Raw genomic sequence first — 25,626 nt, 5'->3', positions numbered from 1 at the left:
AATGAATAGCAGAGACTTTCCGCTGGAGAGTGATTGCACTTGAAAGTCTGGGAGATTACCACACACAAGCGTAGCCCCAGACGAAATTTCCCGGTTGGCAAACTTAATATTTGCCATGCGATTGCCTTTAAGGTTTTTTGAAGATTTCGCCGAGAGAGTTGCGATTGTCGGACGGAACATCTACAGAGACGTCCACTCACTCATACTAATTTGAATTCACAGACATCCCCATCCATATGCTATATGTCCTACAGAGAGACTCATGGAAAGAGAGCCTGATTTGAGGGAACCATGACCACGTTCTAAATCTCAATGCCCTTACTACGTATGGTGCTGTAATCTTGGAGTGGAAACATGAGCAGACAATGACAATAAAACAAAGTAACTGTGACTGTGCCCATTTTTGTCCTCGTCATTTTCTTCGCCGCAGACATTTCTTCAGATCCTGGAAATTTGAAATCTCTTGAGGCCACGTTGTTCAAGTGACTTGTTAAGAGGCAGGCCTGTGCCTTTCTCTGGTGATAAAGGGGAATTGGACTGTCAAACAGAAGCATCCATTTGCAGTGTCTCTCCCTGTATTGATTTTTAGAATTGTGTTTGGCCAGACAGCGACAGATAGTGTCTCCGACTGAGAAAAGCAAACTGTCCCCAAAATCAGCAAAACATTAATATATCTTCCTTGCAGGTAACTATATATTTCCCAACGATTTCAGACATCCCTTAAGTGGACCATGCCATCCTTGCCAATCTCCCAGCGTTACAGTGGCTTCTGACTGGCCTCTCGCTATAGGCAATGTAGACATGATTTAAGAAGCTAGCTAGCTCGCTCGCTTGTTTAGCCCAATACTTTGTTTTCTTCATTGCAGGGTTTCTGAATTACATGGGGTCATGTGTCTACGGGTGGTAGCTTCTAATTTTATGTAGATTTAAGATTTAGAATTTGAATTGTTGGCCTAAGGCTTTAACAAGGTTTCATTAAGAACAGTGTATCTGTTGTGTTATGTTTTGAATATGCAAAAGGTTTTCAACAATAAATGAGAATATATATTTGCAAGCAACACAGACATGAGAGGCTGCATTATATTTCATTATATTAGTGTCACTAACAGAGGATTAGGGCATTCATCTGCGATGTGATCCATGGGTAGCTTTCACAGTCATTTGACTGTAAGTAGTTCAGAACCTCGGGACCTGGGTCCATATTTCTGTCTGGCATAAATATTGATTGAGGAGGCAGGTTTAAAGACAGGACACGCTAGACAAAGAGAAGTGGACAGCTACGCAGATGAATTCACTAGCCCTCATCTCACACACACACACACACACAACACACACACACACACACACACACACACACACACACACACACACACACACACACACACACACACACACACACACACACACACACACACACACACACACACACACACACACACACACTGTGAGACCATCCAGATTAAAAGCCCTTCAATTAGTGCAGGATACATTGCTTTTCTTCATGTACCCATTGAAAAACTGGACACGCAGAGACCTGAGAGGATATGGAGAAGATTGGTTGGGTTTATGCTATGGAAGCAAAAATTATAATGTGTCATTGACACACATCATAGTTTTCAGCAGATTCAGTACGTGCAATTAAAGCTATAGTGAGTAACTTATGTCACACAGTCAGCGCATCTACATGAGGTAAGCCTTTGGTGCTCGCGCATGGATTTAATACCTTCTGTATTTTTTGTGGGCTAAATCAACTTTGTGTCAACTCGTTTGCCAATGGCTTGAACGTAACCGACATTCATTCGTATGAAAAGTTACGCACTGTAGCTTTAATGATATATTATGATAACAATTCACCCGGCGTTTCATGTTTACTCATCTGCAACAGTTTTTTTTTGAGGCCGCTTTCCATGGGTCCCTGCCTTACATTGATCATAACAAGACTGAATGATTTACACTCATGAAAAGCATGGAGAAGCCCTTTCCATTCACCGCCAGCCTACATCTGCTCCGTATGCTGTTTCTGTAACTATTTTAGCAACACAATTATTAATGTGACAGCAGTGTTTACTGAGTGTCAGCATAAATTATTGACATTTGCACGCGTGCAGCTATAAATAGTGTTGCGGGAGAGGGTGCGTGCCTATATCTTCTGACAGCCTTTTCCATTGCCGTCACTGGCCACTCTAGAGTTTATACAGTGCAATAGCAAATGGGCATATGGACAAAGGGAAGAGCTTCCCTCGCACTATACAGTACATCTGGGAAGCAGCTCAATGGGTTGTTCTGTCTGTGTGTTACTCACATATATTACCAGAATACTGCACACACTACAGATGGGATGAACAATAATTAAATGTGTCTTGGCCTTATTTTGTACACATGCTCTCCACAAATACCATTTAGTAAAATCTAAATTGAAGGTTTTGTCGGATAATTAATACGAAATGTAATGGCGCCTGTTTGGATTATTGACAATCGTTCAACTAACTTTTATCGACAACAAACCAAAAGTTCTTGGTCCAGCTTCTCAAATGTGAGTGGGGTCTCACTGCCTTTATTTGTCTTATACAGGTAGATACATATCTTTGGTTTTTCTACTGTTAATAACTGCACCTTCGGCTCAGTAAAACGGAGGAAGTTTTTAATATTTTTGAGTTTTTTTACAGGCTAAATTAATAACAAATGTATCCAGAAAATATGTATGTCAAATCAATAACACCAAAACACTGATATTTTTTTATATATTGTATAAATATATTTATAAAAAATGCATTTTCCTTAACATATCATATCACCATACTGTATATCTTGGCAGATGAATAAAAGAGAGCAGTTGTAGTACAGCAATGGTAAAGGCCTATTTGAGGTCAATTATTAGTTTCCAAACCAGTTTCAATGTCTCAAAATCAATCATACTTTCATATTAAACTCAGCCTGCCGCGGATGTATCTTAAAACTGTCTAGTGTCTACGTCTAAGGTTTGTCTGTGTTGGACAGGAGAAACAGTGTTTGTTTATCCAGTTATTAACAGTTATTCTTTATATAATGGTCTCTTTCCCTCCTACCCTTTCTGCTTTACCTCAATAACGATTCTCCCTTATCATCCTATCATCATTTATTTGTCTCCTCCTTTTCTTGTTCTCTCTCTGTACCTCTCTCGCTCCTCTGCGTATGCCTAGTCAAAGCCCTGGGATCTCTGTAAATCCAAACAGATTAGAGAGTAAGAAGGACCTCAGAGGGATCCCAACTTTTACAGCTCTCTCTGAGGTGATAAATGTCCTCCTTGATTTTTAGCCGCGACAATGACATACATTACAAAGCGTTCTTCCATCAGATCCGTTCAACCCCTGAGATTTATATGTGATGGTGACTATACATATTGAGATATTTATCACAACCACTACTTGGTTTTCAAAACAGATTACACCTGACATTCGCTTATTCCTACCAAAAAAAAGCGTTAACAAGCCCTATCATTTTCCCCCTCGAAAATACAATTAGGGGTCTACTGTGGGGAGGATGGATGCCGAATCAGTGGCTGCCCTGGCAGACTATGCCGAGGAGCGGTGTGTTGTAATGGTTAACCATTGCTCAGTGTCTGTATGAATGAGAGAGCATGCCATTAGCACCACAGGCTTGCTCTATGCACGGTCTCCCCCCCCCCCCCCTCGACCCCCCCTCCAAATAATGGGCCAATCAATGGGGAGTACAGGACGGAGGGCTCCACTGTACAAAAACAAAGGAATCCTGAGCATTAATGTTGTTCTGGGACAATAAGTGGGCTTTGTGTTTTCACAACGGTATGTATGCAATAGACCCCTTGAATATCTGAGTCCATAAAAATAAGAGTGTGTTGAATTACTAGGAGAGATTCTGCATTGCGGTATTAATATTTTTGAACAACAATGCTGTCTTATATTGAGAGGGACGGTAGAGCTGTCGTCCCATGATTGCAGGGTTGGCGGTATCCAAACCATTCGGACACAAAGGACACATTTAGACTACAAGGCTCAAGTGGCCCAAGGTTTGTATCTCATCTGGCACAGATCGGATTTGTACGATGCATGTGTCTTTAGCAAGTTAAGTTTATATATTGGTCACATACAAATTGCAGGGTAACGCGCAGTGAAATTCTTTTGGACCTGTCCAATATCCAATATGGTTTACTTTTAAAGGTAGATAAAGGTAGAAGAAAAATCGTAATTGGGCTTCAAGACAAGGCAGTGAAAACATGTCTTAAGTGTCCCTGGGCAGGACACTGTACCCTAAATTGTTCCTAAGTGGTAACCTGCTGCCACCAGTTTATACTGTAAGTGTGAATGGGGGGGAATGAATTGACGTAAATTGTAAAGTGCTTTGAGTGTGAGGAGAAAAGTTCTACCTAAAATGCATTTCATTTACCATTTTTGAAATCTGAAAAAAAAATAATAATACATGTCCAATGCGCTCCGTTTCCTTTAGGACCAGAAATCATTTTGGAGGATAGGCGTTCAAAACTCTCCACGTACAAGAACAGATCCCAATTATAGATCAGGGGCCTCATTTATAAAGCTTTGCGTGGGATTCACGTGGAAGCTGGCGTACGGAAGAAATGTAGGATGTACGTGCGAACAAAAATATTCGGATTTATAAAACAGTGCGCACTCACGTCCTACGCCTGTTTCCCTTTATAAATCACAATCTACTCTAAATGTGGCGCAGCCTTTGCGGGCTTCACGTACCGCCCATATTTACCCATACATAGTCATCGACACGCCCGAATTAATATCATTTACTGAGTGCATGAAGGCGGTAGTGGCAATCGCCGACTGAAAGGGAAATGGAAAAATAAACTCCACACGGTGTGGATCACTGCGGTCACCCCGAAGTACCCGTTGGAGAAGTGGCGAACAGGGAAAATATAGTTTGGTGGCAGTGTGAGCGTAAAGGCGATAGAGTGCAGCCTGTGGCGATCTCTGTGAACGCTGTGGCCGAAATAAAAAGAAGTGATCCGACATAAAAGTGGACGCAAACAAGTGCATATCCTCACACAACAGTGTTTGTGCCACGAGCGGGGGGCACTGAGACCCCCCATGAGATACAGATTCGGAGAATTCATCCCGGGGCAGTGACGGGCGGCGGAGGGTTAATAATAAACTTCACAGTCCCTTTCAAAACACAATTGCGACGTGCTTAAACACAAAGAAAAACACATAGATAAAATGGACTAAAAGCCGTGAAAAAAATCACAGTAGCCTATGTGATGTACAGTAGGCTTATCATTAGTGTATGAAAAGGTGCACTCCTGTCTGCCTGACTGAGGCATCGAGAACAGCGTCAGTGTAAAAGTAATAGGCTGTATTCCACCTCAATATTATCAGAATTAATTCCACAACATGCAGATAGGTTATTCTTTAATAACTGCAGAGCTTATTCGAACGTTGCTATTTTGTTTTTATTTGCACTCATATGTCTCCGTTTGTAGGCTATTTAAGATCCTAATTCGTTTTGTTTTTGTTGGTATCACTCCATGGAAAAATCCGTGGAGGCATTTGTTCATTAGTTGTAAGAATGGCTTCATCCGTTTTGCAAAGGAACTCCCAATATATGATAGACCTACATGGCTTATAATAGGCCTATCTGGATACATTTTACACAAACACATTCGTTCTCGCACTTCATACATGTGCCGACGGAGTCGCCGTTTCTCCTTTCTCCACTTTCTGTGCGTACGCATGGGTCAGAGTTTGCGTGGAGGACCGCACATCTCCCGTCAAGTTTGGTTTTTATAAATCCCAATATTTGCTTAGAAATTGGCGTGCGCCCTCTTCTGGGCGTACGCAACGTTTATAAATGAGGCCCCAGGACTGGGCCCGTCTCACTCACTCTTACTTTACTTCAGATCATTCTCTGGAGTGAATGCACCCCCCCGCACCCCCCGTCAACAAAACAAACACAAACCACATTCACATTCTAAAGTGCAAGTGGTGAGGTGGGCTAGCAGCAAGACAGAAGGGCTATTTGAAATCATGTCAGTATGTTCGGAGCGTAGAGATAGTTTTTACCCGCAGCTCCCCGGCACAGTAAAGGAGAGGCCCACTGCATATATAGATGCAGCTTCAAAGTGAATAACTTGAAACTACCATCTGCTCAGATGTATGAATTCTGGATTTGAAAAAAAAGTCTTATTTTAAGAGCAGGATGTAGTGGAGGCTTTGATCTCAATAATGTGCATATAATGCTTTAAAAAATCAGAGTAAATATAGATGTTTTGCCTGAATGATGTGCTCGAATGACAGTGCTTCACTGCAAAATAACAGAAAAACAGAGAAAAGCATTTTTCTTTTATTATTATCTAGCTTGTTATTATTATTATGTCTGTTCTGGCAATTCTTCTAAAACAGCATTGCTATATGGGTGTAGCGGGAGCTTGTTTAAACATGAAATATAGTGTATGCTGGCGAGATCTCGTTGGTGCAATGAATGATATGGAATGTTCTCATTCTCCCTCCTCTTCTTTTTAATGAAACAATCAGTTATCAAACATAGCAGATCTGTAACAAAACTGGTACAACATAATCACTTTCATCCACGGTCTATTATACTGTATCACCCAACAGAACAAGAGCTTACACTCCAAGACCATGTCTACTCATACATGGACATTTAATAAAAATGCTTTTTTCCCCCGTCCGTTTGCAGGAATATTCCAGAACACATGACAGAGTTTTTGAAATATCTCTCCATACACACGACTATCATAAGAAAAACATTGAAAATGTAACCTCTTATGTTATCAAGCCAGGCCAGTTAGTGGCAATATACGTGTTACGTCACACACTATAGGAACATTGTGAGCATGTGCATTGTGCTACTTCTAGATCGAGGTTGGAGCATGCTCAGTTGATGAATCCAACAACTGATGCCAGCTTTTCTCAAAAAAACTAAATGATCTCCTCAATCGATTGGTCTTCATCTTTACGTCCACAAAATGTGAAAAGAATATGGCAAGTTCCCAAAACCTGAGGGTTCTGAAACATTCACTCCACTGCAGAGTCTGGAATTGTGCTTAAATGACTAAATGAATGAATACATGACTGACACAAGATCACAGTTGTTGATAATAGCCTGCATTTTCTGTCAATCAACTTATCAATACAAATACTACTTGTAACAGCACATGTCAATAACAGCTTGAATCATGCCTATTAGCATTAAGTGTTGAGGGGCCTTCCGCATACAACAAGTGTTTGCGCCAAGGTTGCAATTAAACTAAATTGTTTGTTTAGGATCAGACCACTAAGCAATTAAAGTAAGGTGAGAGCTAACCACTTCTAACTACTGTAGACACATGGAAGGCATGCACCAACACACTACACATAGCAAAGAAAAAGAGTTTAAGCTGGTGTGTAAAGAAAAAGTTTTGCGTACCATTAAAATAGTTGAGTCTTGTCAAGTGTCTTCCAGCTGCATGTGCTGGGTTCTTTGATGTTCAGTCTTTAAAAAAAAGACATGCCAATTAAAAGTAATGGTGTTTGGCCTTCCTTGGTCACTGAAGAAGTTGATTTTTATTGATACTGTATTTTCTGTAATGAAGTGATACTCAACATGTTCTGGTTGCCTACAATTTGTGCATCTTCCACTATAGGATGGTGGCCTATTTTATAGAATGTATGGTGGACACCTTTCTGACGTATTTTTCGGACCAAGCGATGACCATTTATTCTCTTGGTTTTTAGTCTGACATCTTCCTACAGTACCAACATGACTGTACATTATAAAGATGTTTTCCACTTTCACTACCACCACTATACTCCTCACTCTGAAATTATGCTCTTCTCTTTTTAGTTTTATGAAGCTTGGCCTCCAGCTTACTGGTGCAGTACCGCCCCCTTCTGCTCCATAGTGTGCATCTGACAATATACTTAGAATCTAACCCCTCCAAAAAAAACTTTCACACACACACACACATAGACACAAACACAAACACACACACACACACACACACACACACACACACACACACACACACACACAAACACACACTCTCTAAAGCACAACTTATCCTCCGTGCTTTACAACCATAGGCCTACGATCAAATCCTGATCCATGTCAGCCACCCTAGCACCCTTTCCATTATCCATCATATCCTATAAAAAATACAATCTGTACCCTTTAAGAAAGCAAAAAGTACCAGTGCTCTCTCGCAAATGCCCTTAATGTGAACTCCTGAACCTAATTTCCTCAAATTGTTATGGTTTCCACATCCCACTCCCCCCCCCATATATTATAGCACAATATTTTTGCATTTAATTCTATTTATCTATTGTGCATGCATCCGAGATGGGCGTTCATTAATTTGTATGCATTTGTACTTATTTTCACTTGATTTGGTAGCCTAATTACTTTTGAGTTGGCATCATCCCAGAGTGATTTGGGTTGACCGTGGTTTGAATGTAGATAGGAGACTGTTGCACACACACACACACACACATACAAAGAAATACAAAGTATTTTCCAAAGGATATTCTTACAGTAATGAGATTTTGCTTTTGAGGGCCAGCTCTGTGCAGGAAACTGATACGTAAATAACAATGTGGCTTGGAGTAGGACTTGTAAGTAAAGTGAATGGGGTGGACTGTCCTAGACTGTGCTGTAAATATGTACAGGCTTATTGCTTAAGTTTGAAGTTAAAACGTCACCTACAGTGAGAAGAAAAATAGCATTAATATATCTATTCAAGCTTTAAACTATTTATTATATATATATATATATACATATTAGAATCACAGTGGCGTATTTACTTGTCACAGTGGCGTATTTACTTGTCATGTCACCTCTGATCAGTTAACATATGCTTAGGAGTTAGTGGAGCAAACGGGTGACCTTTACGAGGGGGAACTGTCAGTTTGCATCACTTTATTGTGGAGGTCTCAAGAACTTAGTGATGCTTCCATTAAACGCCCGCCTTCGACTAAATATTTCATTGTATCATGGATCGGGATTCGGTACATGCATTAAAGCAAATCATTTGGAAAATGTTGAGAAACGATTCCACATCCAATTGGAGTATTGGTCCATCTTCAATAGTTTACTGTATGTACATGACCAAAGTTGCCTGACAAGACTTCGAAATAGTTCAAAGAGTGTGAAACAATATTATTTAATACATTGCAAAGTTTATTTCATGGGCTAATGTGAAGATCAAATGTACTTCATTCAGAATGGATAGGCGTTGCATTGTGGCATTCCCCAGTGATTACCAGCCGTGCAACTGCCACTGCAACACCTCTTCTGTGACCAATCCTTCTCTTCTAGTGAGCCTTAAGACTTCAGGCACACATTGGCAATCACTACTGGAGAATGGCAAGATAAGACCGCATGAAACATACTGTATAATGTGCTAGTAGCAAAGACACTTGTCTGTATCCATCCAAAAGCAAAAAATAAATAAAAATAAAAATGAAGCTCTCTGCAAAATGATTCACACACAATAAAGTTCCCCATGATAACGTTCACTTTTGTCCTTGAAGTGCCGGGAGATTGAACCTCATGGCTCTGTGAAGGGGGGAGAAAAACCCCTTTTCATTATTTTGCAGGAGCAGAGATATTGCAGTGATATACTGCAATGTGTACAAAGAACCTCAATGCATTTTGCTGGAAAAATGCTCATAGCTGCTGGATAAGTCAAAAGTACAGAAATATGAGTTAGCAAAAGCTGTGAACACCCAGGTAGCCGCCATCATAATAACAAAAAGGTCAGTTGATCAGTAAGGGACATTTAGCTATTTTCAACACTAATATGGGTCCCCAGTGTCACTATAGAGTCCCAACGTATGTGAACCAACAACCCTCTCTTTTTATTCACCACCTCCACCTTTTTTAAGGTGTGTGGGCTGCGGATGTCACCACATACTTGCATTGCTTAGCAGCGCCTATGAACGATCAGTTGACTGCGCTCAGTATGGACGTGATCTATTGAGATCTTACCCATTTAGCTCGGAGCCAAATTAAGTTTCAATGACGTTATCTTGTATCTTGTATTTCTGCCGTAGTTGTCTTTTTTTAACCGTCAATTATACCTTTAATAAGAACACCTTTAAAGGTCAAGGCTGACAGCTTGTGGAAGAAGATGTGTCTTTGGACGTGCTTGTGTGTGGCTGGATGACTCACACTGGTACGGATGGAGGAACAGAGTGAATAGAACGACATGCAACACAGCAGCAGTAGAGACAATAAAGACTCTCTTACTTAAAGTACTGAAGTACTTGAAAGCATGTGAAACCGATCATATAATTAAATGAACAAGTCACCCACTTTGCTGGGGTTGTGCTGTTATTACTTGAGGCAGGCATCTCATGCTACATCTCACTCCTGCTATTGTACTACTTACAGTACGAGACATTGACGTGTGCCAGTTTAGATGTGTTGTTTGCTGCTCCGGCCCCTCATCTCTAATTATAAAATGCCAACCTTCATTCTGTCTGCCTCTATTTCTCCTAGGTCGACAGCAAGGCTGTTCATGCTTCGCAGCACTTCACCCTCCAGAGCTCTTTCTCCCCCGTAGCCTAACCTAATATTGACTGGAATGGTAAATTCAAAGCTGCTGTAAGCATTCAAATGTCTTGACAAACCCCACTTCCAATTTCACAGATAGAGAGGCCTGGGAGTTATTATGGCAAACAAACTGCAATGTTGTCGTGCATTAACCAGAAAAAAGACAACATGCCGTTTCGCTTTTCTGTGCAAGCGCTTCCAATCATGTACACCAAAGGGGGAACTATTTTACACCGAGAGCTATATCGAAAGATCTCGTTGATTTGTGTTTTCACAATCACACCACCATTTTGCAGGTTAATGCACTGCAGGGAGTTTGTTGAAAATGATGGCATTCATTTGCATTTGAGGAGCCAGTGTTTACCTGTGAGGGCTTATCTCAGCTGGGGTCAAACCCCCCCACCCCTCCCCCCCATGCCTCGCTACAACTGGAGTGTTTCTGCCCCTTCTGAACTCACAGGGCCTTGAAGGGGTCAGAAAACCATGTCAACGTGTCTCTCTGTTTAATTCTATTAAGCGAAGGTTCAAGCTTCAAATTAAAATGCAAATTACCTCCGTAATAAAAGTGAGCGCGAGAGCACAGGCAGAGATAAGGTCCATCCTTCCCTTTCATAAGCCAGAGCTTATGAATTGCAGACCTCCTTTTAATGTTAAAACTTTAATTTAATTCTGAAGCACAGAGTGTCTCAGAAGAACACATTGTCTCATAACAACATCTGTCCAACCTGTGTCCTGTTTGAAACAGAAAAGAATGATGGCTTCAAACGCTTGTAAAGTTTCTTCTGTTATTTTCCTGACTGGAGATATTTTCTGAATAACAGTCATTTTCTGTGCAGTGGCGTTGGTATAACAAACTTCCAACAGCATCTTTATTTCAGATAACTGTCTATGTATTCATGAACCTGAGTTTAGTAGTCCAGGCTCTTTTCCGATGGAGCTTTCACACCTGCCGTTTTTAGTTTGATTGAAAGGAACGGGTCCACTTTTGCTGCAGTTCGTTTGCGCAAGTGAGAGCACAGTAATCATCACACACTGGTGCGCAACAAAAAGCTGGACCAAACCAGCCGACAGAGACCCATGTTGAAGAGGTGGTCTCAGTACACTTCCTAACCAACTCTGGTGTGGTTTGTTTGTGGTGAGAACGTGAGCGGAACTGAGTCTTATTGCTCCTGACACTGTGATGAATGACAAGAACGTTCTAAATAGGCTAATGCCGCTGCATTTTGGTTATTTTGAACATTTACTGATTTGGACAAGAGGAAAAAAGTCAGTGTTTTTAAAAACAAAACAATCCCTGCGTTCCAATCCCCATACTTCCCTACTATTTAGTATGCCAGAAAAAGATTTAGGATGTCCCAATGCATGCACGTCAATTGTAGTATGCTGAAAATACATAAATGCCCCACTAACTCCGATAGCATTTTGGAGTATTCGTCTTTATTCTTGACATTTCTCGTCATATTGATGAAAAAAACTTCCTCATGTGATTTTTCCCTCCTCCTGTGGCCCTATAACTCCTCTGTACTTTAGTATGTAATGTAGTAAAAAGAAAGATTTGGAAGGCAGGGAATGTATCATTGCCGCATCTGGTACGAACCAAGGAAGCAAACTAGAAGCAGATTATGTGGTCTAAAAGCACCCCGAATAAAAGTTTTCATTATTAGCAGTATTGCAAACAATGGTTTTATAACAACTAAATGAAGTAGTGTGAAAATAGTTTTCCCTGTTTGTGAAGGCATTTAGCGATCAATTGTCACAATCGGAGCGTTCTTCCCCAGCTTTGTTTTGCCCCGTTGCTTCCCTGCAGCCGAGCTCAGCGAGAGCACTGTACCTTTTTGGACACATGTTTGCAAGTTTATGAGGTGAATGTCGGCATCAAGGAGATAACAGCTTGATGCCTGGCTGGTCTGTTATCGCTGTGCTACGCTCTAGGGCAGCACAGCGGCAGGAGCAACAGTCTTATCAGAATCCCAGAGTTAAGGTGAGGGAGCGGATGATATTCGTAAAAAAAGCAACTAGCATGAGCCCTTCACGCTCCCCCCAAGCAATGCCTTAGGATGCTCTGCACGCAGATAGTACCACTAATAATGTGAAGGGCCCACCCTTTGCATTTCTATTATGGAGGGAAAAAAACACAGAGTCATAATCCAAGCTCTTTAGTCATCCAAGGACAATGAGTAAGGCGCCCTACGACACAGAAGGTAAGGCAGACCCTCCGGAAAGGCTCGCTGCATACAAATGAGGGTTGTTGCTGTACAAGGTAAGACAAACTGTACACCTCGATTACAGGTCACCTTAACATCTCTGGGCTAAAAATAAATGCAGTAATTATAAAAACAGCAATCCGTGCCCAACATAAACAGAAGAGGACACCATGAACAATACAGTGAGAGATTCACGGAGTGTGTCGCGGACATGAATCAGCGTCTTGAGTACACAACTCTGTTGAGGTTATCTCAAAGATAGCATCACCTTTGTTATCGTACACCAAAAGTACAAGACGGCATATTCTTCACAGTCACAGTTTGATGTGTTAAAAAATGCAATATTATGTGCACCGAAACCATGCGGGGCATTTCAAATGAATATAGGCCTATTTACTTTTATAAATGAACATCGGGGTAAAATGCCCCCAGGCTATTCGTCACCTTTCCTTGTGGATACATTACTTTAGCTAGCGGTAAACAATGCATAATAGATAACTCTTGCGCTCTGAAGTGTTTTGGCCTTTATCAAGGCCGCGTGTCCTTGCAGTTGTTGCACGTCACAAGCGATGTGAAATGACAGTGAGCCAAGGCCAACCAAGCAAGTATTTTCTCTATTTATTTAGTGGAGCAAGGCTGCCTTTGTTCTCAGCCAGGGCTGTGTTGTAATCAGAAAATACCCAGTGTCATTTTATTCACAATCACAAAAGCCAAATGGGAGGGAAAGAAATGGCATTAGCCTGATAGTATATTCGATGATTAAATATCTGTGTCAACCTTTCGGAGGTTTTGCTCCGCTATGCTATTTGAATTTTTTTACCAGAGTTTCTGCTTGTTGTGCCAATACATTTTAAAAGTCGTAGAAAAGGATAGTCCTATATGGGTGCAATACGACATATTCTTCTGTTTTTTTAAAGGTAGCCAAGCTGCTAATCACTTTGCTTTACCCAATATGCAAATGTAGAGTCACATGAATTTACTTGAGGCAATTTACCAGACTTCACATAACTCCCTCTAGAGCCACAAATGGCTTCATACATTTGTTTTCTCATGTATTGAGTGCTGTAGTAGTCCCCAATACCTGTTAATTGACTTTGATATGTTAAGATGAATTTCCCCTTTCCCCTCACTGTATTGTAGTCCCTACAATAGTGTTGCAAATGCCTGATGCTACCTACTGCATAATGTAGCATGGTAAAATTCTTAAAAATCTGATTTCATCCTTAAAGCGGCTACGAGTAACATTTAATTATCTTTTAAACAGCCTCATGTTTCCTCTGATAATCATAAATTACCTTTAACAGCAAACAAGACCATCAGTGCAAAGAAATAAGTTTTTATATAGTTTTTATTACTGCTTTTGGTCTGGTCTCACACCCAGTCCGATTTTCGGTTCGCTCGTGCAAGCTCTATGGTCACATATCCGTATTGGTCGCAGATTTCAGTGTGGCGCTGCAACGCGATTTGAGAAGCCTATCCCTCCAGGTGAGGGAAGGGGAGCGGGAGCCTTGTTTGAGACAGTTATTTGTCGTCATAATGACTGATAACGGGGCTGAACCATCAAAGAAAAAAAAGAGAATGCAATGAAGAAAAGCTAAAAGGGAGAGTGATATAGGCTACGGGCGGGACGAGGGCGTTGCCAAGCAACGTGTATACAATTTCACGAGAGCGAAACTAGACTGCAGTGTTTACTCCTAAATGATTGAGCGGTTGGTACTAACACAAAGTTTGCTTTGCTTCACCATCATCAGATAACCATTATCTGAAATAGTCATTATTTACATCAGCAACACAAACACATTACCTCATTGTGATCCATACTAACTGCCGTCTCTCGTTCATTCGCTTTCTGTGAGGACACGTAATCTTTCAGCTCCGTGAGAGAGAGTAGTTAGGTGACGCTGCTGCATCAACTCATTGCAATCAGGTGTGTGTAGCACTGACTGGCATTAGTTGATGCAGTGTCAAAACCACTCTCACGGAGCCGAAAAGAGTCCTCACACTTTCAACACACGGACATGCACTATATTACGCCCTTCTCAGTTCACACTCGCACGCCTGGCACGAGCTAGAAAACAGCTTTGCGACAGCGGGCGTCGTAAAAATACTACCGCTTTTGTCCAAAGGGGACGCCAACGTGCCATGTTACTCGTAGTGGCATTATTCTGATCTTCCTAAAATATGTTAAGTTAGTGAGCAGTTTCATTATAAAACAAGAGAAAAAATAATGTTTGAATTTTAATAGAACATATTTATTCTACTGAAAAAATATCACCTCATCATATCTACCGTGTTGATGTTATGAGAGGTTAGCTATAATAAGACCTAGATCTAAATGGCCTGGGAGTTTTGTATTTTTCTTGCGTTCTGAATGAAATCCAGCTCCCTTGCTGTGGTGCTAACCTTACCACCGCATGACCTTCTGTTCGTATTATTTCGTTCACAATCAAAGGGCTGTGGTGAAGAGCTTTCTCGCAGGGTTCTGGTATTACATAAGCAACTGTGCAGACGTTGAGGGCGAGCCAAAAAGTAAACGCTTCGATTAATTACCAGAGCCATATGGTCAGCCGTGTCTCGGTGCCATTTCAAGTCAGACTGCTCGGGAGGGGCTGGGGAAGCCTGCTGACATTTGCACAGAGTCCCCGAATCTAAAAACATTTGTGTTCGACTTGAGTCTCCCCCACACTCTCTCTCACACACACACACACACACACACACACAAACACAAACACGTACACACACACACACACACACACAAATAGTTATGTATAAAATGTAACACATGTAATATTGTATAGTACTGCATCACCAATATACTGTAGCTTCATTATTCCCTTGTTGCTCATTTTCAGCTAAAGCTATATTGCGTAACTTTAAAAAAAAATGAATGAATGTCGGTTACGTCCAATCCAAAGGAGTTAGCACAAAGTTGATCAAGCCTATCAGCTCCATACAAATCTCTCTTTATTTCTAAGAATGGCAGTGTTTACAAACCGATGTCAGCCACCCTGACATTGGCAAAGCAAGGTATAAAATCCATGCACAATCACCCAAGGTTTTCCTCATGTAGATGCGCCGACTGTGTTGTTGTAATTACTCGGAATTCCTCATGTGGGCGACAGACGTTACGCACTATAGCTTTAACTGCATTGCCAATATTACTGTCTTCCCTTGTTGCTAATTTTCAATCTATATCTCCTTACCAACATCCATTCAGCATTCAGCCATGGACGTGTGTGATGTTGAAAAAATATATAAAGCATCACCCTGTACCCAGAAAGAGACAAGTCATTAAAAAAACAGACTTCAAAAGAAGTCGCAGGTTTTATCCCCCCCCCCCCACCCCCCCCTCCATCTAGCCCCAGTGTTTGAGTGTGTATGGTGGAAAATGGAAATTCAAGTTAATAACACCAGAGAAGATTCAAGAGATTACTTAATCAAAATGACAGGTTATCGTGCACCGTTAAAAACGACAAAGCAGAGGATGGCACCGACACACTCCTCAGAAATTAGATGCATAGTGTCCCACCTGCCAAGGGCTGTATGAGTCACTGCAGTCGCTGGTTATATGCTGAGTGTACTGTGTACTACACACAGGCCCTATTAATCATGCCCACGTTCCCATAGAGAATATATGGAGTTTTTCAGCCAAACACAGTATCTGCCTGCCGAGAAACACTTTTGCTTTGCGAGAGGTATAAAATGTGGGAAATTCCGAATATAATCATATACGACGAGCATTTGTTCAAGTAGCATCACACAGGCATTTGCAGATTAAATGTGTTAATGTGGATGTGCTGTACTGTTGCATAACTGGACACTTAGATTCATGTAAGAATACAATGACAGGGGCGCCCTTAGCTCAGTTGGTAGGGGGTCCGCCCCCCGGGCCGGGCCCAGCAGCAGACCCGGGTTCGATTCCCGCCCGCAGTCGTTCTCTGCATGACACTCCCCTCTCTAACCCATTTCACCTCTGTCTCTTCTCACTATCAATAAAGCATACAAAATGCCAAAAAATATTAAAAAAAAATAAAAAAAGGATACAATGACAGTGATGGTAGTTTCCCCCAGAAACACACATACAGTATTCTGTTGGTTGACTCAAGCACAACTATGAAAATTATTATGTTTGAAAATCAAAGGCAATAAGGAAACATTGATGAGTGGAAACATTTTAAATGTGATGTGAACTCAATGATCAAAGAAATGTTTTGGTGCAGGGACAGCAATCTGTGATTTTTATACAATACATTAAAGTGTGTTGTTGTTGTTGTTGTTGTTGCCGCTGCTGCTGCTTGCTATCTTAATGTATTTTGAGTGTGTGAAAGCCTGCCAAGCTCCCCAGTCAATGAGTGATGACGTCCTGCACGGCCTTCACTGCGTTGACAGTGTCGGTTAGTGTTGTTGTGCTGCACTTAACATTGAAATTAATTATGTGGAAAACGTGACCGCCTGTGCATTCAGGTTTTTGTCAAAATGTTTTGAATATTCATGGCCCATACCTGCCATGTTGCCAGTTGTTACCTTTTGGTTCATGTAGTCTTATAAATGAAGGTTCATATCCAGGGTTTCACATTGTTTACAATGACAGTGCCTTTCTGAAGAGGCAGAGGTAGTGAGGCAGCTATAAAGAATGCTTTCAAAGCAGCAGACAGCCAACATGATATGAAATATATATCAACAAAGCTGCAGCTCTGGCACGCTTTGTCAGTAGTTGTTTATACGTCTTTGTATCTTTTGTAGTAAAGGTGTTTTATGAACTCTATGAAAAGTGGCCTATATTTTGTGCTTTAAGTTCTATTTTTTTGATCAGCAATATAAGGGAACAATAGTAAGGGAAATCATATGTTTTACGTTTGGAACATCTTCTTGATACTGCAGCTTTTTATTCAGGTGCATTTCTACCTCAGTGTGTTCGCCCATGGTTATTAAAGAAGAGCGTGGGCATAGACTGGGTTAAAGAGAAACGGAAACCATGCCCTCACAAAATTAAATCCCAGAGGAACTAGGGGCATATTAAATAAATCAATTTACAAATGTCACACTTCAAATTAATACATCATCAAAGTTGAATTTAAAGAGGGAAAAAAATTGAGAAAAAAAAAATCCCTGTAGATAATCAGGCACGGTCACTCACACATTGTAGTAGTGGTACAGTATATAATCTAGGCCTACTGTATATTCAAATATATCATAGCTAAGTGTGTAAATAGCTAAACCAGATGAAGACTTGTCAGACCAGATTCTAATATGCTGATTTGTAACGTGCAGTGATTGACAACAGCTCCTAATGCCCCGGGCTTTCTCTCTCTCTCTCTCTCTCTCTCTCTCTCTCTCTCTCTCTCTCTCTCTCTCTCCGCCTACCATTCCAGGCAGATAGGATTGAATGACGGCTTCTCTCTCTCTTCGACGGCATTTTACTTTATTAATCACATTGAGAGTATGAACCGTGAAATGAAAGCCATCCCGCTAAACTACAGGCAGCCTTGACTAAATAAATGGTCCTCCGAGGGAAATAACTTTTTTTCTTGGGATTGGTTTGGTGGCAAATATTCGGAGAGTATGCAAAACACTCCAAATGCGCCGCAAATCAAACGCTGACATGTACCTCCAAAAATAAATTATACACACGCTGCTTCTTTTTGCAACGATTTCCAAAGAACTTGAGATATACTGTACTATAGAGAAAATGTTCAAAATAAACCCAAAAAATATCCAAATAAGCTTGAATTATTATGCAGCAGTTGCTTTTGTGTTACGTTGTCTTGGCTACAACTAGTTTCTGTCACATTGAAGGGTGATGATGCGATGATGGTCAATGCAAATGTGACACACCACACACAGAAGATCCAGTGGATATTGTCTATGGGTATCATAGCAGCTTGAGAACAACATGTTGAGAGTCAGCAGACCAGAAGTATATTTTAAAAGCCAGGCTTTTAACACATATTCCTTTGAATTAACCAAATTTTTCATAACAATGTCAACAACACAGCAAGGCTTCATACTTAAGCAGCGCTCGGCATCAGCTCTGCCATGCATGGTGCTATATGAAAATGAGTCAGTTGCATCTTTTGATTCATTCAAATGAGCTCAACGAGCTGTGAAAAATGTTAATTTTCCTCATGGGGGCTGCCTTTGTGTTCCACATCCCTAAGGGAATGGTAGGAATGCATTCCAAAAAGTTGAACCTGCTCAAACTTGGGTCCAATATTCAAAAGTGATGTCACTCTCTGGGCACGGCAAAAGCATGTCCTTATTTTAGGTGGGTTTCGCTTCACTGCTCTAACATGGCGCTTTCGGGTCCATTATAAAGATAGTTAACTTAGTCCAGTTGAAAACATGGCATGTATAAAAAAATACAGGCTCTTCTATTTAACAAAGCTGGTACTGATAGTAAGGACACAGTGTAAACAATTTGTCAGAAAATGCACACAAACCCACATGTATACTTACTAACTGGGTTTCCATATGTGAAGCTTAACACTTGCATTTAAATATAGCTCTGGCAGTATCATAAAGTGTATCGCCATGCTGTGCATAACCGCTCATCTCTATACATGATGAGGTGCAGTGTAGGATTACACCAGCATTTTTATTTATTTCAGATTCACATCTAATAAAATGATGAAATCCAGCGATTGTGCGAAGTTTTCTTCCAGTTTATCTCCTTATACTCTATAGACATGTGCAATATGGAGCACAGCTTTACTGAGGATCAAAGACTTATGTTCAGAAACAAGATTTCAAAGTTCCACATACGCCCCCCTGGTATCTGTGGACATTGTAATGCGCCAAGTGTTTAAGCCGTGATGATAAACTATGCATGTTCACCATCAACTCTGACATCTATAATTATCATTATAATAATCCATCAAAGAAAAAAAACTGACTCTTCTTAAGACCTTTCATCGTTCAGTTCAAAGCAACCATGTCAGCCCCAGCTGATACGTCTACCACGTTATCTGATGGCTCCATATTCCGTTGGAGGCTTTAAAGTTATGTAAAAAACTCACTTGAGTGATAAAGACACCGCCTTTCACTTATGGTTCTGCTCTCGACAAAGTCCCCTCTCGAAGCTGTTGTTCTTTTTAAAGTGTATACAATCCACAGTATCACACTGTGCCGTGCAACAATGCTTTCTACAAAGACACTGACGTGTTAAAAGATTTAAAGCTGCTAGGGGCAACAAAAAAGTGTTGAGAAGAGAACAAAAGCATTTATTCGACTGAAACTAATGATTTACCATTTAAAGGAGGGGTCAGTTATTCTAGAGAATGCTTCTTGTAAAAAATCAATGAATTTCTCCTCACGAATCCTCTACCTGTGTGTGTGCAGGAAAAAAAATATTGTCAATACAGATCCCCTAGGCTCTGTAAACTGGTACGTAAACAAATGGTATGCAAACATATACTGTTTTGTTAGTTTCATTATTACAAGGTAAGCTGCAGACAGTACCTGTGTGTTTTGGTCAATAAAGGAATCCGTTACCAGTCTGACTAACTTGATTGGACAAAGACAAGAAAAGACATACATACAGAATATGGCCGTATTTGGTATGAGGAAAGAGTTTGTATATTCTTCCACCATCAGATTTGTGACAAAATTAATATGACCAGTACAAATGATCAATCATTTCATGTAGAATATTAGGTTTTGATGAATATTAATGAGGCACTTGCAAAGGAATGCAGGCCAAGCTTAGTGTAGGCTACGCACCTTCTTCTTTCTTCCTACCGGGCATTGCATGTCCTGCTTGAACACATGACACACATTGATGCAGACTATTGCCGCAGCCAGAAAGAGAGAGAGAACAAAAGAGAGAGAGAAAATCATATCTGCATTAGCAAATAACCGAACCTTAACCCATCTAAAGCTGTGTGCGAAAAAAAACTACCCAGACCCAATACCAAACCTGACACTGTCACACACACTCGAATAAAAAGGCCACAGAGTTCGGGGCCATTTTTTGTGAAAAGCCACAACCGGTTTGGAAAGTTTATTTTTGTATTTGTTTAGTTGCTTTGACACATCACAATAGTGTTCTCCTTGAGTCTAAATTGCAAGAAATTTCCAAAGCCATGCTTGAAATGCTCTCACGCACTACACTATCAAATTCAACAATATATTTTCCAAAAATAAAGCCTTACTTTGCACCCTGCCATTGTTATTACTGTTATAGACAATGTTCCTTCGTACTAATAGGGCTAGAATGGATTATATATCTATTGCGTGGTCCTGAAGCATGTATACAGAATAAGAATAGCTGCTTCTGCTGTTGGTGCAGTTGTGAAGGCCAATGTGACGTGAAACTATTAGGCCCATTTCAGAGTTTCATTAGCTCATTCCATAATGCTGTACATTATGACATATAATTGGGTTATGATGTGGCAATTGAGTCTTCTACTTTTACATGTAACGTGAATTACCATCAGAGGCTAAAACACGCAAATCAGAAGGAAAAGATGGTTTGTAACCACGTGTCACGGTCTATCCTAAACTCTAAACTGGCCACGAATGAACTGTACTTTCCGCACATATTGTAAAACCAAAACACCCACCTGCATCGCTTTCATCACACCTAAGAAAAAAGAAAATCTGGAAAACAATTGGAAGCCATCATTTCATTTTTTCGTTTCTTGAGAACAGTTAGTTTCATCTAATGGAATGGAAAAAAGACAAATGACCTTTCTCCTGTGCCGTTGTAATATTAATGGAGATGTATCCCTTTAGGTTACTTTGAGTGCAGCAGTCCTGATGAATGCACACCAGAAAGCGATTGAGGCATGCCTGCTCTAAAAAGTCTCAGGTTATTTTTGTGCTCTTTCAGACTCCTGTCAGTGGAGATGAGAGTAGGGGGGGGGGGGGGGGGTGCTTCACGCAGCGCGGTCTTTGACCAGCCAAGGCATTGATGAAAGCAACAGCAGGGGCCGCACACTCTCACGTCCCATCTCCATGGTGCAACATATTAAACTCTCATTTACTGACAAAAGACATTCTGCCCTGCTGCTAGCCACACTAGCACTACAACCAGTGTACCGAGTGAGAGATAGCTTTCTGTTTGTCTCAATCACCGTTCAACAAAGATAGCTTCTCTAGCTTTTAGCTTGTCGAAAGACACATAAGATATCTCACAATTCTTACCGAAAAAATACTTGCAATAACCAGCCGGAAGATACACCCTGCGTTCCGAATTTCTATTATACATACTACATCTGACAATAAAACGTATCTAGTTAGGATGCATTATGCTACAATTGGGACATACTTTTACTTATTTATTTCATCATAACATCGCCCCTTGATCTTGCCTCTTGCTTTTATATCTGTCGCATCCCTGTTTGTTTTCATATGGAGGCACAGTCGATGTGACGTCACTTCATGTGCACACTTGATTATGGGTCAGAATCGGCCAAATAGGATGCTGTTTTCAAGACTAAAAATCTTGGCCGGATGTAGTAGGACATGCGGGTACTTCTAACCATCCTAAATCTGGCCACAAGAATCACAAATCACAAAAATTTCTACCGTACTAAATAGTATAAAGTATGCGATTCGGAACGCAGGGGCAGTATGCTGCATAGAACTGAGGATGTTATTTTGTATTTTTTTTTTTCATGTCTCGGGCCCAGGAAATGTAAATGTGCCCGTCACAATTGCGTTCCTATGCTGATACCAGTTGCTATTTTACATTTCAAACAGGAATTAGTGAGAGAATCCTCTCAGCGGAGCAGTGGAAACAGTTCTTACAGTGCAGTAAGTGGTTTAAAAGCTGTGGACAGGAATCAAAAAAAAGAAGCAACTGTCTGTTTAATGGGCAGATTTTGAAACGGGAACACCCTAATCTGCTGTTACCTCTGTAGTAAACTGAAGTGTTTAAGACAGCTTTGTCAAAGGGAGTACCGTCATTTAGTGCTGCACGCTTCCATAACCGATCTCAATGTCTCCCGGTATTCTCCTCAAACGCGTGGTTTTGAGGTTGCATGCGGCCAATTCAGAGCTCAATTGGACTATAAAAGGACATAGGCAATGCTCATGTCATGTTCTTTTGGGGCCAAAAACACCTATGCCAACAAACCTTTCCCTTCTGTACTTCATCAGATGCAAACACACACACTGTAGATGGCGTGCCTGTCAGAACTCATAGCTCACAGAGTTTCTGCTGCATTTTGCCATATTCAAATGCAATAGATAGAAGTTATGTACATTGTAAAAAGCTCTTTATTTATTCATTTGCCATTGTTACATAATTCATTTAAAGAGTAAATATAAGAAACATATGTTAAAGTACACATTATATAGACAAATGAGTCGTCTGTGTTATATACTATTTCACACTATTGGATTTTTATTACCAAAGCATTTACGTGTAAGGAGAACTTTGAAAGGGATAGCAGTTTCAGAAGGAGCTATGAAACTATAATAATTGATATACTTTTAATTATATTTAATCAACTGAACACATTTGTCCGTAAAGTCTTCAGCTGCAAAGTATACTATAGCCAGTCACAAAGGATGTGAAGTAAAAACAGTACAGTATGAAGTAGAGGAAGATGAAATAGTCATTGATTTTTGACATGAGGATAGTACATATACATTAGAGCTGGGGATATGATTTGGGGAGAAAATGGCAGTTGGGCTAGAGATTCGAATCCAAATACCTCAACCGCTCAACTTGTTCTCTTTGGTCCCTCCCTGACACGCTCTACACCAACGGCGTGCCAAAGTGAATCGACAGTCCCAAAAGCCAATAAGAACAGAGAATCGGAGCCTCGCTCTGATTGGTCAAAGTATACAGCTCATGTTAACTTAGACCAATCAGAAATCATATACCGCAGCTTTAAGAGGAATTGCATAAACTACAACATTTTGTATAGTATTCCTACAAAAGTTAGCCTACATCTTTCTTCTATTTAATGTTTAAAGTATGCAGGATATAAGACGTTAAGTGCAAATGGTTAAAAATATACAAAACCAAAAACAATTGCGTTAACCTCAAATGATATGGTCCTTTTAGCTAACTTCCTGTCAGTGACTGCAGTTAGCAGTCCCCTCCCTCGTCCCTACGTCACCACCACATGAACACACTGCCGTCTTCTTCAGATAGTGCCGCGATGGAGAGCAGCAAGTTATCGTTCACTGGCACAGAGGCCCGCCTCTTTATAGCGCTCTGTCTCCTGATTGGATAAAAACCAGCGGGATATTCAAAATGTTTTATCTGGCAATTACTGCAAAGCTGAATGACTGGGAGACCTGTGTTATGAACTAGGTATACTGTTTACATAATTGCTGTATATGAATATAGAGCGATTTAACACATATTTTAACAAAGGAATATCGCTTACTTCTCCTTTAACAGTAGTCTAAAACGTTTGTATTCAGTGACATCATCAAATAATGTGTCAAGGGAACTGCTTGTAATCAATCTGTCGTAGATACACATATACATACACAAGATGCATGCGTTTAATGGAAAACAATATTTACAGCACACCCACAAGCTCCCATATGTCCAGCTTTGCTATACATATGCTATAAGGTTCGAATATGTGTTTTTCTTTTCTCTGCCTTAATTAAGAATTCCATTAATAGCAGTCCACAGCAGTTGCCATAAGATACGATAAGATAAGATAAGATACAACTTTATTAATCCCCCGTAGGAGAAATGTGTTTGTTGCAACAGCCCAGCAGCAGTGGAAGGACACAGGATAAAAATGACGATGCAATAAATACAATAAATACAAAGTGCTAATTCATAAGTAGACACTTATAGTTGAAGGAAGGACAACAACAAGACAAACAGAACCAATGATGATTAGTGATGCATGTACACATATATATGCGTACCTGAACACACACACACATATATGCAGACACATTGGCATACAAAAACACAAACATCAGGCACTGTTGGACAGCCTAATGGCTGCCGGCACAAAGGAGCACCTGACGCGCTCTGTCTTGCACCTGGGGAACATCAATCTGTGGCTGAAGGTGCTTCTCATCTGCCACAGCTCAGCATGGAGGGGATGGGAGGGGTTGCCCAGGATGGACTTGAATTTGTCCATCATCCTCCTCTCCAACAGCACCACCTCCAGACTGTCCAGCTCAAGTCCCACAACAGAGCTGGCCTTCCTCACCAGCTTGTTGAGTCTGTTGGACTCCCCAGCCTTGATGCCTCCTCCCCAGTGAAGAACAGCGGGCTGGCTACCACAGACAGATAAAATGTCCTTAGTAGCCTGCCACACACGTCAAACGACCTGAGCCTCCTGAGGAAGAAGAGTCTGCTCTGACTCTTCCGGTAGAGGGCCTCTGTGTTGTCTGACCAGTCAAGTGTATTGTTGATGTGTACTCCAAGGAATGTATACAAATCCAGCGTCTCTATTTCAACCCAATGGATGGACAATTCTCTCGAGATCCATAAACTCTCCTATAGGGAAATCTATCCTTGAGATTGCTATGTATGTAAAGGAAGGGACATTATTACACATGCATATCAATAGTTTATACAAAAAGTTGCCGGTTGTATGGACTTTGAGATTGCAATGGAAGCATAATTGTGAAAATTCAAATAATAAAAAAAGAATAGCGACGTGATAAAAAATTCCAAATGCTTCTTTTGTGTGTTTGATTGTACCCCTCACATAGACAAGGGAGAAGGCTATACTGTCTATCTCCACTCTTACAGGCTTGGGTCTGCAAGGTGTCGCATTCTGCAGAATAGTGCAACACCATGTATTTTAAGACCGCCTTGAGTAAAATGTATTTTTTTCTTTTTTGTTATACAACGTGACCAGAGCCCCTTAACAGAAGGACAAATGTTTCTGCGAGATTAACAGCAGACACAATAGTCCAAGTTCAACAATAACAGGCAGCGGGTTTCATC

The sequence above is a fragment of the Ammodytes marinus genome, assembly GCF_949987685.1.
Source record: "Ammodytes marinus genome assembly, chromosome: 10".
Classification (NCBI taxonomy): domain Eukaryota; kingdom Metazoa; phylum Chordata; class Actinopteri; order Uranoscopiformes; family Ammodytidae; genus Ammodytes; species Ammodytes marinus.
Note: the sequence above shows the minus strand (reverse complement) of the source record.